The sequence below is a fragment of the Idiotropiscis lumnitzeri genome, chromosome 15 (assembly GCF_059441095.1).
Source record: "Idiotropiscis lumnitzeri isolate Australia: NSW breed Sydney's pygmy pipehorse chromosome 15, RoL_Ilum_1.0, whole genome shotgun sequence".
Taxonomy (NCBI): domain Eukaryota; kingdom Metazoa; phylum Chordata; class Actinopteri; order Syngnathiformes; family Syngnathidae; genus Idiotropiscis; species Idiotropiscis lumnitzeri.
Genome location: NC_142405.1, coordinates 5,207,864 through 5,222,500, shown reverse-complemented (window position 1 = coordinate 5,222,500; position 14,637 = coordinate 5,207,864). Strand labels below are relative to the sequence as shown.

The 14,637-nt window shown below is 47.1% G+C and overlaps 1 protein-coding gene across 1 annotated transcript in view; it reads right to left on the bottom strand.

Annotated features, from left to right (window-relative positions):
• rai1 (retinoic acid induced 1) overlaps positions 1-11,186 on the bottom strand; it is a 49,285-nt gene extending 38,099 nt beyond the window's left edge. Inside the window, exon 1 of the mRNA XM_088317164.1 lies at positions 11,053-11,186. The gene's annotated coding sequence lies outside the window, so the exon portion shown is untranslated. The remainder of the gene's footprint in view (positions 1-11,052) is intronic.
• Positions 11,187-14,637: the final 3,451 nt, after the last annotated feature.

The window sequence follows — 14,637 nt, the reverse complement described above, 5'->3', positions numbered from 1 at the left end:
CTTGCATCTTTTATCATCAAAAGGAACGTTCTTAAACCGGCACGCTAGCACATATTCGAGGTCCGAAAATAAATCGGATTTAAACATCTACAGGCTGGAATGTTGCTCCTAGTTGTTCCGTGCTGCAACTACGAGGCACTCTAAAACTGGCCATGCCAACTCAAAGCACCGGTCCACATTTTGGTTGTCACTAGGAACTCAAAAAAATAAAATAAAATAAAATAAAACAAAATCCAGAAGTCTTGCTCTTCCGTTGTTCTCTACGTGACATGCAGTAGTGGTGGACAACCAGGCACTCTAAAACAGCCAAGAAGACCGAGTCCACGTCCTCCTCATCAAACTTCAGCCTTTCACTCCGTGACATTCATGCCCAACAACGAGGTGCCCTAAAGCCGCCGCACTCGCAAACGATCGAAAGGGAAAATATATTTTGGGAGAATACGCATCGTTAGCTAAACCGCACATTGCAATTGTGCTGGATAACCCAAATAAGGGTGCTCACGTTCTCACAAGGGGGGGGGGTTCAAATTGTGAGAATTGTCCTGGGGCACAAGTGCGTCACAAGTGTGAAAAATACACGGCTCTAAAATTTAGTCTTACAAAGTTTTCGGTCCTTTCAACAATAATCACGTCATAGGGTCGATACTGACTTGATTAGCGGAAATGATTAGAAACTTCTTGAAGGTCAGAATGCTGTAAACACAAAAACTGGCAAAACCACGAAACACTCACACACATACACACACACACACGCACACCCCCCGCGCACGCACGAGAGCACACACGGTGTGACATCCTCCTGACCTAAAAATGTCCCCGAAGTAACATCCGGCGAGAGAGGGGTGACGTTAGTGTTGATGACCCACAGTACTGAAGAGGCAGGATGTGTGTGTGCGTGATGTGTGTGCGAGCGGCGAAGAGGGAAGAAAACACGCGGAGCGTATGAATTCTGCATGCGCTTGTGTTGTTGTGTGCGTTTGCGTGCACGCATGGTGGCAGAGTGCTGTTCTCCTGTCAGTGTGATTAGACGGCTGCATAAACATGGACGGAGGGGGGAGGAAAGCCAGGGAGGTGGGGGAGGAGGTACAGGCGGTGTGCGCGTGCGTGCGCGTGAGTGATGGGGCAGTGGACACGTAGTGTATTTTCTCACACACGCGCACCCAAGGGCACTGTGAGGTCATTTGAGTCCTTGCGCGCCCCACTCGGTTGTACACGCACACACGCGCGCGCGCACACGCACGCCCACGCACGCACGCCCACGCACGCACGCCCACGCACACACCAAAGAGACGCCGACGTGAGTGTTGTGAAAGCGAGAGCGAGTGAGCACATCCTCCTTACGTGTGCGCGCGGGCGCGTGTGTTTGATGAAAGGTTTCCATGGCAACAGCGACACCGGAACTATCCCCCCCCTGCCTCCCGTCATGTGGACGCCTCATTTGCATATTCAAGTGCAAACGCGTAGGGTCGAATCGCAGGCTTACATTGAACAGCTAATTCAATAGAGTACTTGTAAAAGGAGGGTGGCGGTTTGGGGGGGTGGGAGGGGGGGCTTAAGGGTGCGTAAGAAAGTGGAGCGGGATGGGGGGCTGTAAAGGGGGGCGTGGCAAAGAAGGATGCAGGTGATGTAATGAGAATGATGTCATTTTTTTTTTTGTGGGGCATATTTTTTCCACCACCTTGATTTTGCGGTTTCCCACCTGTCAATCACACGGTAGCCCCGCCCACTTCCATCATTGAACAATCGTGGTAGAAATACTTCATTACTGCCTCAGTCGATTTTTGGAGGACCTTGTATTTTTTTTTCGGACAGCTTTGTACTTTTGGTTGCTACATTTAGAAACAGATAAATGTTGCAGCATGACTACGACTAGACAATTTGATGGTTTAAAAATGTTTCTCGTTCACTTTGCGGATTTTTAAAAAAACATATCTGATCTGATATCGCAGATTTTTTGCGGTGAGCATTTTCCCACAAGCTAGAAGAAAAGTGGACGTAAAAGACAAAAGAATGTTTAAAATCCAAAGTGACTGCGGCGTCAGGTTCGAGAGCGATCTCCATTTGGGCTCCCCTTCGCTTAAATGTCCGACTCTCAGAAATTAGAACGCCAACCTCTATTAAAATCCTTCAACCGCAACTTTTCGTCTGTCACTCCTTGACATCTGGATTTTGGCCTCTTTTAATGCTTCTTCACTTCTTTTTTTTTTTTTTTTTCTCTTCTCAGCACAGCGTCCGGTCCACGTGAGATGTGATCTTAAGGCGCTGTTACTTAGAAAATATTACCCAGCTTAGCACCTTGCTATCTGATGGACTTAGTGGTACTTTACGTTGGTTCCATCCGAGTCTTACGCGCACACAATTTTTTTTCCACAATCATTTCTTTTTGGGCTGCGGCAGGAAATTTAATGCTTTTGTAATTTCATGCTTGAATCCCAACTTAATACTGACTTCTTCACTCATATTTGGTCTCTCACCCCGACATCCTGATTTTGGCCTGTTTTAATGCCGCTTCCCCTCTTCGTTCTTTTTCTCAGCACAATGAATAAGAGGCAAGTTTTTTTTTTTTTTTTTTGACTGACAACAACAACAACAAGTAGCCGAGGCCCACTTTCTGAAACGCATGCTCTCTTCCTTTCTCAGTGCCCGTGAAAAAAAAAAAGCCTTCCTTCCTTCGCATCAACATGCCACCAGGAAGAGGAACCAATCCCGCTTTTATTATGATGAGTGACTATGCGGAAGGTGCGCGTCGCACAGCGCAAATTGCTTTTGCATAATGAGAGGAAACTGCAAAGGGCTTACGGTGCAGGACGAGGATGTCTGCATAAAGACAGAGGAGAGGCAGAGGTTGCTGACTGGGCTTTCTGCTGTTTTGGGATTAACGGCATGTTGCGATACAAAACGCTGGCCGTGGGTGTGTGTGCGTGTGTGTTGTGCGTCCTCGGCGAGTGCGCGCCGGCTTGTCGGCGTTTGGCGCAGTGGCGTGACAGAACGGCGGACCCGAAAGTGTTTTGCTGTGACAATGAAGGCCCGGTGGTCACAGAAGGGATGGAGGGAGGACGTGAAGGGAGGAGGCGAGAGAGCGAGTGGCGGAGAAATCGGTGATGGGGAAAATGGATGGAAGGAGGAAGGGGAGGTAAGTCGCGGGGGGGGTCACTAATGGCCCGAAGACACAGCTGGCTGCAGACACCCAAGGACAGACAGACAGAATGTGTGCGTGTGAAGATGATAAAAATAGAGGGAGAAAGAGAGGCGTCTCGTCATCGCGACTGACGAGGGAGGGTGGGAAGGTTATTTTCTTGTCATGACTTTTTTTTTTTGGGGGGGGGGGGGCTGCGCATACACAAAGACACACAGAGCAACGCCAACACGCACTGACGCGGCTGCCTGGCATGTCAATGAATTAGCCATGCGACAACGGCGCCTCCTCACATTAATGAACATAAACGAGGGGACAAAGGAGAAGCCGGAGGCAAACGACATTTTCTTCACTTGATTGCCTTCACTTTTTTTTTTTTTTTTTTTTTTTTGCTGTGTACGTTTGAATTGCGACGCTTAAATTTGGTGGAAGTCCTGCAGGTCAAATTGGAGCGATAGTTTTTGAGCTAGCAAGTCAGCAACGACAGCAACATCATCTCCCGCAACAACAACGCCATGGTTGTATTGTTTTTTGTGAGATGCGAATTGAATCCGTTCCTCAAGGTTTTTTTTGGGTTTTTTTTAAATCATAAAAATAACTCCATATCATTTTGTACTTTATAAAAGCTTTAAGTCATGACATAATTTAAGAGACATTGTGCTAATCCCCCTGCTGTGTGCGACTTGGCCACATGGGGGCGGTATAATGCAGACACGGAGAAACATAACGAAGAAGAGTTTCATTCGTGACTTTTTCTCCTGCTATCATATTAGTCTTTTTTTTGCAGAGGATAAAGAATATATGCACGTGAGAAGTCATCCCGTCTTTCTCAACATATCTTCAAAGTTTTTTTTTTGCTTTTTTATTTTAAGTGTTATTACACCATCACTTGAATGTCATTCGTTAGCCCGACTATGGCATTTTGCTTATTGGCTAGGAAAAATTGTTGTGTCAACCTTTTATAAATGGTTGTTTGTGTTTTTGTGGTTTGAATTATTACATTTTTCTCATTAACATGAGGCAATAAAGTTGACGTTTTACAGAGATGATGTCATTATACTGCAATAGAGTCACAATACCGTAAGAATGAATTCTTGCATCATATTCTTTTTTTTTTATTGTATATCTTACATATCTTTTGCATTGTTGTTTACATTAGATTATTTCTTAAACGGGATTACACCCCCCTTCCCCCCCAAAAAAAATTCATAGGAATATGCACCCTCACTACATTACCCACAAGCCTCAGCATCCCTGCACGGTTAGCGCCTCAGCTGTTAACCTTGACGATGACATCATGCATGTTGAATATTGGAACAGCGGGCAAACGTGCGTGTGCGCGTGCGTGTCAATGCACGAGAATGTGAGCATTTGAATGAGACAGGAATTTGCCATCGTGTGTCATCTTCCATGCGTGCCGGAGGGGCGGAGAGAGGGAAGAGCGCTAAAAAAAAAAAAAATGAACAGGGCCGCTAATGAAGTGCAAAAAAAAGTAGAAGGGCAGAAGGAGGGTGCGTGTTTGTCGGCTATGGAAAAGGAGGAGACGAACAGATGTTGAATGAAGATGGGGCGCGTCGGGGTGGGGGCGGACGAGGAAAATGGAGGAGAGGAGGCGGTCGGGCGAGAAGGCGGTACGGGCTGCATGCTGACATCGTGCTGGAGGACGGATGGATGAGGAGAGGGCGAGCGCGGAGGAAGCGAGTGACAAAAAGATGAAGAGGGAAGCAAGAAAATGAACGAGGGAATGAAGTGCACGCATCTTAATTTGGCCTTGTCACGTCTTTGCATATTTTAGCAAATGGAATGAAAATCCAAAATCACCATTTTGGGAACGAATATTTACGGTTGGAAGAACAACAACAAAAGATCCCAAACAGCTGGAAAGGCTCGTATAGGACTCAATGTCATTATCATGTAAGATCAGGCAGGTGTGCACAATTTGGCCACCAGAGGGCATTATAATAACCAAGAAGAATCTCACTATGCAGTGATTGAGTAATCTGAAGTCATGTTGGTGTTTTTTCACAGAGGATAAAGAATATATGTCAGTGAGCATGTTAAATTGTCCATCAACATGTGTTGCTGCACCATTTGTGTTCAACTATCCGTAGATGTGCCTAATATTGTGGCATCGAGAACATCAAACAGAAGAAACTATATTTTAATTTGTAATTTGATGCGCTTGCTTGATTGCTCGACGTGTGTGCTTCGAGAGATGTTTAGCGCGTGCTTAATGTGTGTGCTCGTGTGTGTGCGTGGGATGGCGAGTGTCAGCGCACATAAATAAACGTGGCCACGGAGATAGCCCAGGGTTTGTTGACTGCTCCGATGTTTAAAAGTGCGCTCGGCAAAGCTGGTGACTCATGCTCTTACACAAGCTAACATGCTAACAACCTCACTGGGTCAACAACATGTTAGCGCTTTCCCACTCAGTGGATAGAGTCCAAAAAAAACAACTTAAGGTAGTGAATTGTTGATCATTCATATCGACACGGGTGTGTCATCAAATGCTATCGTGACTTATTACCATCATAGAGACCGAAATGCAAAATAAAAGCACATTTTAGAGTGCAACTTGAGAGACTGAAATCTCCCAGTTTTCTCGAACGCAGCATTCTCCAGCGAAGCCAAGACCAAGCGTGGCATTTTCTTTACAAGCAGGTGTACCACGTGACGTTTGACTCGCAGAGATCTCATTACTGATCTGCCCAACCTCACAAAACCTCGTCAGCGGCCCTCCTCCCTCCATCTTGTCCTCCACCTCTCCCTTCTCAACCGGCCGATCCATCTATTTGGTATGCATTGCGACGTCGCTTGTGGCTGCAGGTGAGACCTGATGATTATGCATGAGTCACCCGCAATTGGTTGTGTGCGTGCGTTTTAGTCCTCATGGATTAACGAACATACGTGGGCGAAGAGTGCGTATGCATGGAAAATCGAGATTGTGAGTTAATGGGGGAATCGGTGGAATTTGACGAGGAATGCACATGCAGCAACAAGCAAGGGAGGACGTGTGAACTGGAAACATGCATGTAGGGAGAGTGTCTTTTAGCACATCACCGCCCACAATCCGCATCTTCCACACCGTCTGTTTGCATGTGGTGCCGCCATTTGTGTTTAAATATCATTGCTTGAAGAGTTATCACTACGACAATGTTGATGCTAGTTTGTTTAGCCTCTTAATGACGTTTCCCATTATGTGTTAGCATTAAGCTAGTGGGCTTGCAAAGTGATGTGGTCGTTTAAAATATGCAATTATTGTTCAAATGGGTGTGTTCATAACCAGTTTGAAGCATCTTTTTAAAAATATATATTTTTGTGCCATTTTTGTGTTTTGAAATGAATCGAGTTCAAGTTGTATCGACAAAGCACGACTGTGCATTGAATTGAAGCAAAAAATTGCGCCTGACCTGTGCCGGCTTTCTAAGTGAATCTGAATCAGAAAACAAAACGGGAGCTGGCGCTCTCAAAATGAGAAAATTAATGCTCACGGCTACTGTTTGCGGAACTGCGCTATGCAAAAAATAAAAATTGTTTTAGCTCCCCCTCCCCAACCCAGAAAGATGAAAGCACAGACTCGCCTCGCAGCTCCGTAATTGACGATATCAAATTGGAATTAGATTAAGAAATGAAGCTTCTCCTTTCCCTGAGCCTCAGGTGAGCATTTCATGTGGGGATGCGTGTGTGTATGCGCGTGTGTGTGTGTGTGTGTGTGTTCCCATCCCGGCCACACTCGCAGCTCGGTCGGGCCGAGTGACATCACAGAGGTCATTAGTGTCCCACCCGTGTCGCCGCAGCCCCCCCGCCTTGTTTTCCAGACCTGAGAAGAGTCGCAATTAGCTGCGTGGCGACAGCAACCTGCATGAGACTGGCGCACCTTGGCGCGCCAAATCGCCAGCCAACATGGAGCCGGCCGCCAACGTCTTGGCCGCCGATTGTTTGTGTTTTGGCCTCCTGCGCTTCGAAGGCTTTGGTTCATTCAGCACAACTCAGCGTGTGATGCGCCTCGCTTTGTACTGTGTGCGTGCGTGCGATCGCATGTGTGCGCGGGGGGGGGAGGCATGCTAATATAGGTCACCTAACTCAACAAAAATAAACCAATAGGGAGAAAAGCACATGTATGAAACTCGAGGTCTGGGGGCCATATCTGGCCCCAGACTTTTTTTTTGTGGACCGTCAAATCAAATCAAGGGTTATCGATATATATATATATTTTTTTGCTTTGATTTTTTTAAAATTTGCTTTAAATGCCTTTGGAGAAATGAAAATACATTATATGAGTGAGTTCAGTTCAGCTATATTTAACTTTTATTTAAACCTTTAGGAAAGCTTTGTTTGTTATTATGAGTTATTGTTCTAAGCAATACATTGAAATTAAATCATTACTTTTCATTAATTACCCCCTCTGATTGATTTTTTGGGGGGAAAAAAATACAAAATGAATTCTTGGACTTAAAGTTGGTTTCTTGTTCAGCTGTTTTGTGCTGTCCTTGAATGGTACTTTTTAATGCAATAGAGTATCAAGTAGGTGGTTATTCTGTCCTCCAGTCTGAGGCCCCCCGGTTACCCCGTCCAGCATTTAAGTTGCGCATCTCTCTCTTAAATGATGACACTTCACATGTACCTGCAGCTAAAAAGCGAAGTGTGAGGAGTCTTTGTTGGAGAACTACACAAGTGCATTCAGTGAATGCGGGATCATTGCCAAGGCCTTTCATGCACGACTAGAATTTAATGTTGGTTATGATGCTGGTACTTGCGGAGCTCTGAATTTTTATTTTTCGGTGGTACTAAAAAAAAATTGGCAAACACTGATTTAGCCGTTAGTACAGCTATTTGTCGTACGGTATGGAACGTCTCACATGCTTAATTCTGCTTTTTGATGCTGTCTGGCATCCACGACCCAAAGGACAAACCGTGACCAACCGTCCTCGAGCACGGCACGCCGCCCTTGTCGTGGAGTTTGAAGTCGGCATCTGGCCTGTGCCCACTTTCGCATCTCACAAGTCGCGCAGCCCCTCACTCGCTTCCCTTGGCGGGGCTGGCTGTGCGGCGCGGTTGCCATGGCAGCGAATTCACAGGCGGCGAGCTTGCGTAGCGTCCGTTGCACGCAGGCAGTCAAGCAAACGACGCGCACGCTTGCACGCGTGTGCTGCAAGCGTGCAGCCTAGCAACAGCAGCGCTCAATATGGGATGGCGCGAAGGCGCTTGAAAAGGAAGCGCAACGTTTGGCGCGTCCTATCATACAACTTGAGAGGGGGTGGCGAGGGGGGCTTGTGAGTGGCGCGAAAAGCTCCAATTGCGGTCTGTTACTGCCTCTCAAGGTCAGTTCACGTTCAAAGATCGCAGCGGACTCATTTTTGGGCTCTTGAAGGATGCAAATGAGTCAAGAGGAGCGTTTTTAGATTTCGGTGGGACATGTTTTTTTTTTGTCTTGTGTTTGTTGGATGTGAGCACAGGAAGGCAATTTTGGCGACATGACTTGTCACAGTGTGTTTGTTTGTTGTTGTGTTGTTGTGTTCCCTCGTTCTGTCGGCCGCTTCTTGTCATCTCCTCTCGTTGTTGCGTAACTTCAGCTGGTGTTTGAAGACGCAGGTGGCGAGAAACTGCTTTTTCTGTTTTCTTTTTTCTCTCTCTCTCTCTCTCTCTCTCTCTCAAGGGCTGCTATTGTGTGCTGGCTCAAAGACAGCGGAAGATGCTCAACATACGCGTGCACGCAATATCATGAAAAGCCAATTGTGTTTTGGACCACTTGCATTGGTTTAATCCAAAATCGTTAATCACCAAATTTTTGATGAATTTTCTTCTATTTTTTTTAAAACAATGTAATCATTAAAAAATAATTTAATAAATATGAACTTGAACTTGAACTTGTAAAAAAAATGTTTAAATGGGTCCATATCTAAATTTCAGTACAACTATTAGCTGAAACACTTCTGGTATTAAAATCTGATAAAGTCTTGCATATCAAATCATCTTTTCCAATTCAAATGAATGCAAATGCCATCAATCCGTTCCATCGTGCCGCCAAAATGCAAAAAAAAAAAAAATGTCTGTAATTCTGCTTTTAATGCAAAAACGAGCAACTGTAATATTCTACAAATGTTTGCCATGCGCGATACGTGCGGCGGCATAGGACACCATTCGAGCAAGGCCCGCCACTCGCTGTCCTGCCCTCACCTCCAAAGCTTACATTGTTGAAATAAATAAACACATCACAGACTGCAATCTGCTTGCCGAGGCCTCCGTCCATATTTGAAAAAGAATTGTAAGCGGTTCGGGCCTTAAAAAGAAGCCGTAGTTGAAAACAGACTCCCGGCCAAAATGAAACGATTACAGGGACCCACAAAATGAGGACGACTGGAATAACGCAGGCGATATTAATTTGGCCTCGGCCACTTTGCGGCATCCTCCAGCCAGCAGCACGAAGCGCCACCAATCAAACAAGCCTCGCATACAGATGAGCTGCTCTCTCCTTCTTTCCTTCCTTCCTTCCTTGGCTACTTTGTCACTTTCTGTCAATGCCTCCCTCCATCCTCACCCTCCCTCCCTCTTTTCCATCTGAACCGCTGCTAACTCTCCTCACCCCCAATAAAACACCAGCACCAGGATTTTGTAAATTGTTTTCAAACAATAAAAACAACACTCGACGGTGTTGTTTTTAATGTTTTATTTTACATTTAATCTTAATTTATTTTTATTATAAGTATTATTATTTACGTAGATTTGCCCTTTACTTTTCACAAACACACACCAGCCATGGAGAAACGCATCTACAAGACCTGCGCCGAAAACTTCATAGCCCCGCCCCCAAACGCGCCTGGGTAAGAAGTTGTGAAAGATGTGAGCGAAATCATCAAGTGGTGAAAAGCGCAGCGCGCGCTTCTTAAAGCTGCTGCCCTCGTCCAAGCGCTTCCATGATGATTTTCATTGTGTTGCATCATGCGCGGAAACCACTTTCACACACAAGACAAAAACTTCCGAGACAGCCTTCACGCGCGCGCACGCACGCACGCACGCACGCACAGGAAAAGAAGAGTTGAGTCAGCACTAAAAGCGAGCATTTAAAAACAGCGGCAGCAAGTGCGGCAATCATTTAGCGGCAAAAGAAGCCCAATCGTTCGTTCACACACACGCGCGTAGTTTGTCATTGCAGTGTGCGCGCGCGCGCGAGTCTCATTTGCCATTCATATAGTCTTCTCCCCTTCAACTCTTCTCCCTCAACCTCTCGTGTTCCATCACACTCACACTCGAACGCTCACATTTGTCATCATCTTGAGACACACGCGCGTGCACACAAGCGTCAACACGCGCCCTGTGCAATCTGTCCTTACACCTCAATACACTTTCATAAGCACGCACTTTGAGGACGTGCCCATTTCCAACACGCGCACACACACATGCGCACGCACCCCTCCCTCTCTCGCTGTCCTCGGGGTGAGCGAGGATGTCAGGAGCATCCGTTCAAGTCAGCGGTGACACTGCAGTCTTCCCTTTAATGGCACGACTGAAGGCGTACACACACGCGCACGCACACACGCGCATTCGAGGACCAAAACACATCCATGACATGCGGCATATAACTACTAAAAACAAAAATCCAAGCCATTCACTAGAATTGATTCATCTTCAAATGAGCGTGTTTGCCTGTATGTGCACGGGCGCGTGCGTGTGCCCTTATGCAATCGGCAGAGTAAACAGCGCGCGCGCCCAGATAAGGTTCTATTTTGGCACGGAGGGGTCAGCATGCAGCTCAATGGCAAAAGTTGAAGGAAGGAGTCAAGGCTGGCGTGCACGTGATGTGACGCGTTGGAGCACGGTTGTCCTCCGATACGCGCGCACGCACGAGATTCCGTCCACCTGTGTGGTCCACAGAGGATGGAAACTGAAGAGAAGGAAGAAGGAGGAGTGTGTGGTACCTGTTAGCGGTGAGCCGTTCTCTCTGCTGCTTGCGTCCGTGTCCGCTCGTCCTCTGGCGAGACTGCGATGAGCTGAGCCGAGCGTCTAGAGGAGGCGGGAGGAGGGCGGAGGCGGAGGCTCCCTTCGCCTTCCACTGCCGAGGCTGCAAATGGCAACGGCGGCGCTCACTCGCCGAGGCAGCCTCGCTCGCTGCCAGCTCTCTCTCTCTCTCTCTCTCTCTCTCTCTCTCTCTCTTTCTCTCTCTCTCTCCGTCTCTCTCTCCTCAGTCTCTCTCACTCTCAGTCTCTCTCTCTCTCCCTCTCTCTCCGTCTCTCTCTCCTCAGTCGCTCTCTCAGTCTCTCTCACTCTCAGTCTCTCTCTCTCTCTCTCTCCCTCTCTCTCAGTCTCTCTCTCTCAGTCTCTCTCTCTCTCTCTCTCTCTCTTCACCCCTTACTCCTTCCCTCCCTCCCCCTCTCTCATTCCCCTCCCGCCCCCTCTCTCAATGCCCTCTCTACCGACCCCTCTCTCTCACCCCCCTCTCTGAACTCACCTGTCCCTCTCTCCCCCTCGCTCTGAATTGCATGCAGGGCGAGGGGGCGGGCCGAATATGGGGGGGTTAGGTGGGGGGTAAAGCACGGCGGCAAGAGAGAGTGACGGGGACTCAGGGGGATAAGAAAGCAATTAGAAGACAGCTCTTCTTCCTTCCAGTTGGGAATGTATAATGGAATTAGCTCAGAGGAGGTATGGGGGGGTGAGCGTGGAGGGAGGTTGAGGCTGGGGAAGGGGGGGCAGTGTAGGTGTTCAGGGAAGAAGAGGGGGCAGGGGGGGGGCATGTCAGCGGGGAGCCTTTCGGACAGTCGCCACACTCAAATACAGAGAGAGAGAGAGAGAGAGAGAGAAAGAAAGAGAGAGCTGACCAGTCATTTTAATTTTGAAATCAGCTTTATCAGCCTGTTTTCTCAACCTTTGCAATTTCTCAGTGGATTGCCTCGTAAATGACCTTCCAAAATGTAAACAAATCTGTTGCGTCGTCACGGACGTCAGTCATCATCGTCTCTCCTGCTGTGACGCAAATCAAACCATCCAGTGGTCACACCAAAAACTGGGAGGGCCCACGTCACCTGCCGCTTTATAATAACAAAATATTGATCTGGATTTGATTTGATTTCTAAAGCATGAGAAAGAGCAAGATCACCGATCCCCTAACCCCCCGCCCCCCCCCATCGCACCCTTCTTCCTCACTCTCACCAATGGGTGTTAATGCCACATTAGCGACTGTAGTCCACAAAGGTTGTGTCTTGGTTGATTAAAGTCTGCGTGAACATTTAAATACGGCTGTGCAATTAACGTATAGCATCGCATGTGTGTGTTTTCGAAGGCTATGCATGTGCCGGAATTCCAGCGGGAAACTACAAGTTCAACTTGCAAGTCAGATATAGCATCACATGCCTGGTGTGTGTGTGTGTGTGTGTGTAAGTGGAAAAGTTCAGCCTGCTATTTTTATTGTTCACCTTTTGGATCGGATACCTCTGCATCCTTCCAGGGGCGTATTGTGGGGGTGGGGGGGCCGAGGGGCGAATGTGGTGCGGCTGATCACCCCAGGCACAAAATGTTTCGGGGACATGGCAAGTGTGCAAAAGAAGATAATGGCAGCATTAGTCGTAAAAGATATTTTAAAAAATGTGTGCTGCAGACTACTGGAACAGCTGAAGTTTATTTGCAGTTAACACAAGTTTGAATGTGCTTTGCATTGTGAACACAGCCATGAGCTGGTTACAAGAGGGTGTGCACACTTGTGCAACCACATGATCTAAGTTATTTTTTGTCACATTAATGGCAAGGAGAACATTTTGAAATTATTTTTCATCTGGCCTTTGGGTGTGCAGACTTTTCCTATCCACTTTGTATACATACAATTAACATAAGAAGGATACATTAGTGATGTGGGAGAAAGCGAAAGAGTCCCTGCAAAAAAAAAGAAAGAAAAAGGTCGTCAAGGTGGAGGACGCACGCAAGCCCTTCAAAGGCTCGGGAATTGTGCGTCTCCTTGTTTACTTGCGGCTTGGCCGCCATTGCGTGCCTCACATCGCGAATGTGCACGCGTTTTGAGATACGTTTACTCATTTATGTTGACTAAATAAATAAATAAATAAATAAATAAGGAAGGACGAGTTGGGCCGGTTTGTGCGTATTTTTGGCACAAGTGTAAGACTGTACTTGGCGTGTGACTATTTCAGGGCTGTTCATGAGCGTCCCAAAAAGAAAACCAAAGGATGACATTCTTCACCTTAAATTTATTCAGCGGGCTAAAACAAACTAATGCTATTTTTAATGATTTACAAAAATTTTGTAAATTGTCCTGCTCCCTCTGGTGTGCACGTTTTGGCCACCAGGGGGCAGCATTACACATGCGTACACTACCCTCCAAAAGGATTGGAAACGGCATGGTCACTTTTTGTTTTTGTTATTTTGTTATCAAGACATTTTTGTTTCAGATATAAAGATGATTTTGATTAAAAAAAAAAAAAAGTTAAAGGCATTGGCATTTAGATTCCGGGCTGCAGTTTGTGTGACGCCGTTCGATATGATGGAGGGATGTTTTGATGGCAAGCGACTGAGGCAGCTCCTGCATGAAGGCGACACATTCACGTCACTGATTGTGCTGTGAATGGAAAATAAAGGAGGAGGAAGCGAGGAAGAAGAGGAAGAGGAGGTGAGGAAGAAGAAGAAGAGGAGTAGGAGGAGTCCTTCTTCTCCTTCCATTCAACCTGCTCGTGGTTGACTGACAGATGAACAGCCGGGCTTTTCAAATCATGGTGACGCATGCGCACTGATGGTCATACGCACACCTGCTTCCATTATCTTGTCACACACACATGCACACGCACGCAAATGCCGACGCGCATGCGCACCGTCGGCCGATTGATTTGGCGTTTAATTTCCCTCCCAGGCGCTTTTGACGGAGTCGCTCTCGCCTGACCTTGAAGACAAGCGCCAGAGGTCACGTCTCACGCAAGCGCTTTACCTGCAGACCCCCCACCCCCACCCCCACCCCCCCGCCCAACCACCCTTCCCCCTTCATAATAATAAACGAGCGCTTTCCATCTGCATTCTAATTATAGACAAAATGCGGCGCTTCCTAATTTTAGCTGCGGCTGCGAAATAGTGCGCCGTGAATAATTCATGAGCTGAGAGACGGAGCCCGCCTGCTCCTGCCGGCACGCTTATTGCCACCGTGTTGCACGGCGGCGCGCTCACGTCAGGCCTACAAAAAAAAAAACAAAAAAAAAAAACACTATCAAAAGAAAAGAAAAAGCAAGCAATAAATTGGGAGTTTATAAGAAATGAGCCCAAGTTGAAATAATAATGACCAAAATGGAGATGAGACGGCCAGATATTGGATAACTCAGAGATGCGACGCGTGACGTGAACGCGCGGCGCATGAATGATTTGCTGGATCAAAAAAAAAAAAAATCCTCATCGGGACGGGCGCGTTTGTTTTGATCAGCGCGGATGTGAACGCGCCGGCAGCTGTGACGCCAACCGAGACCGACATGAGGTTCGAGCGGCCAACAAGCCTTTGAACGCGCGTTGCCTTCATCTCG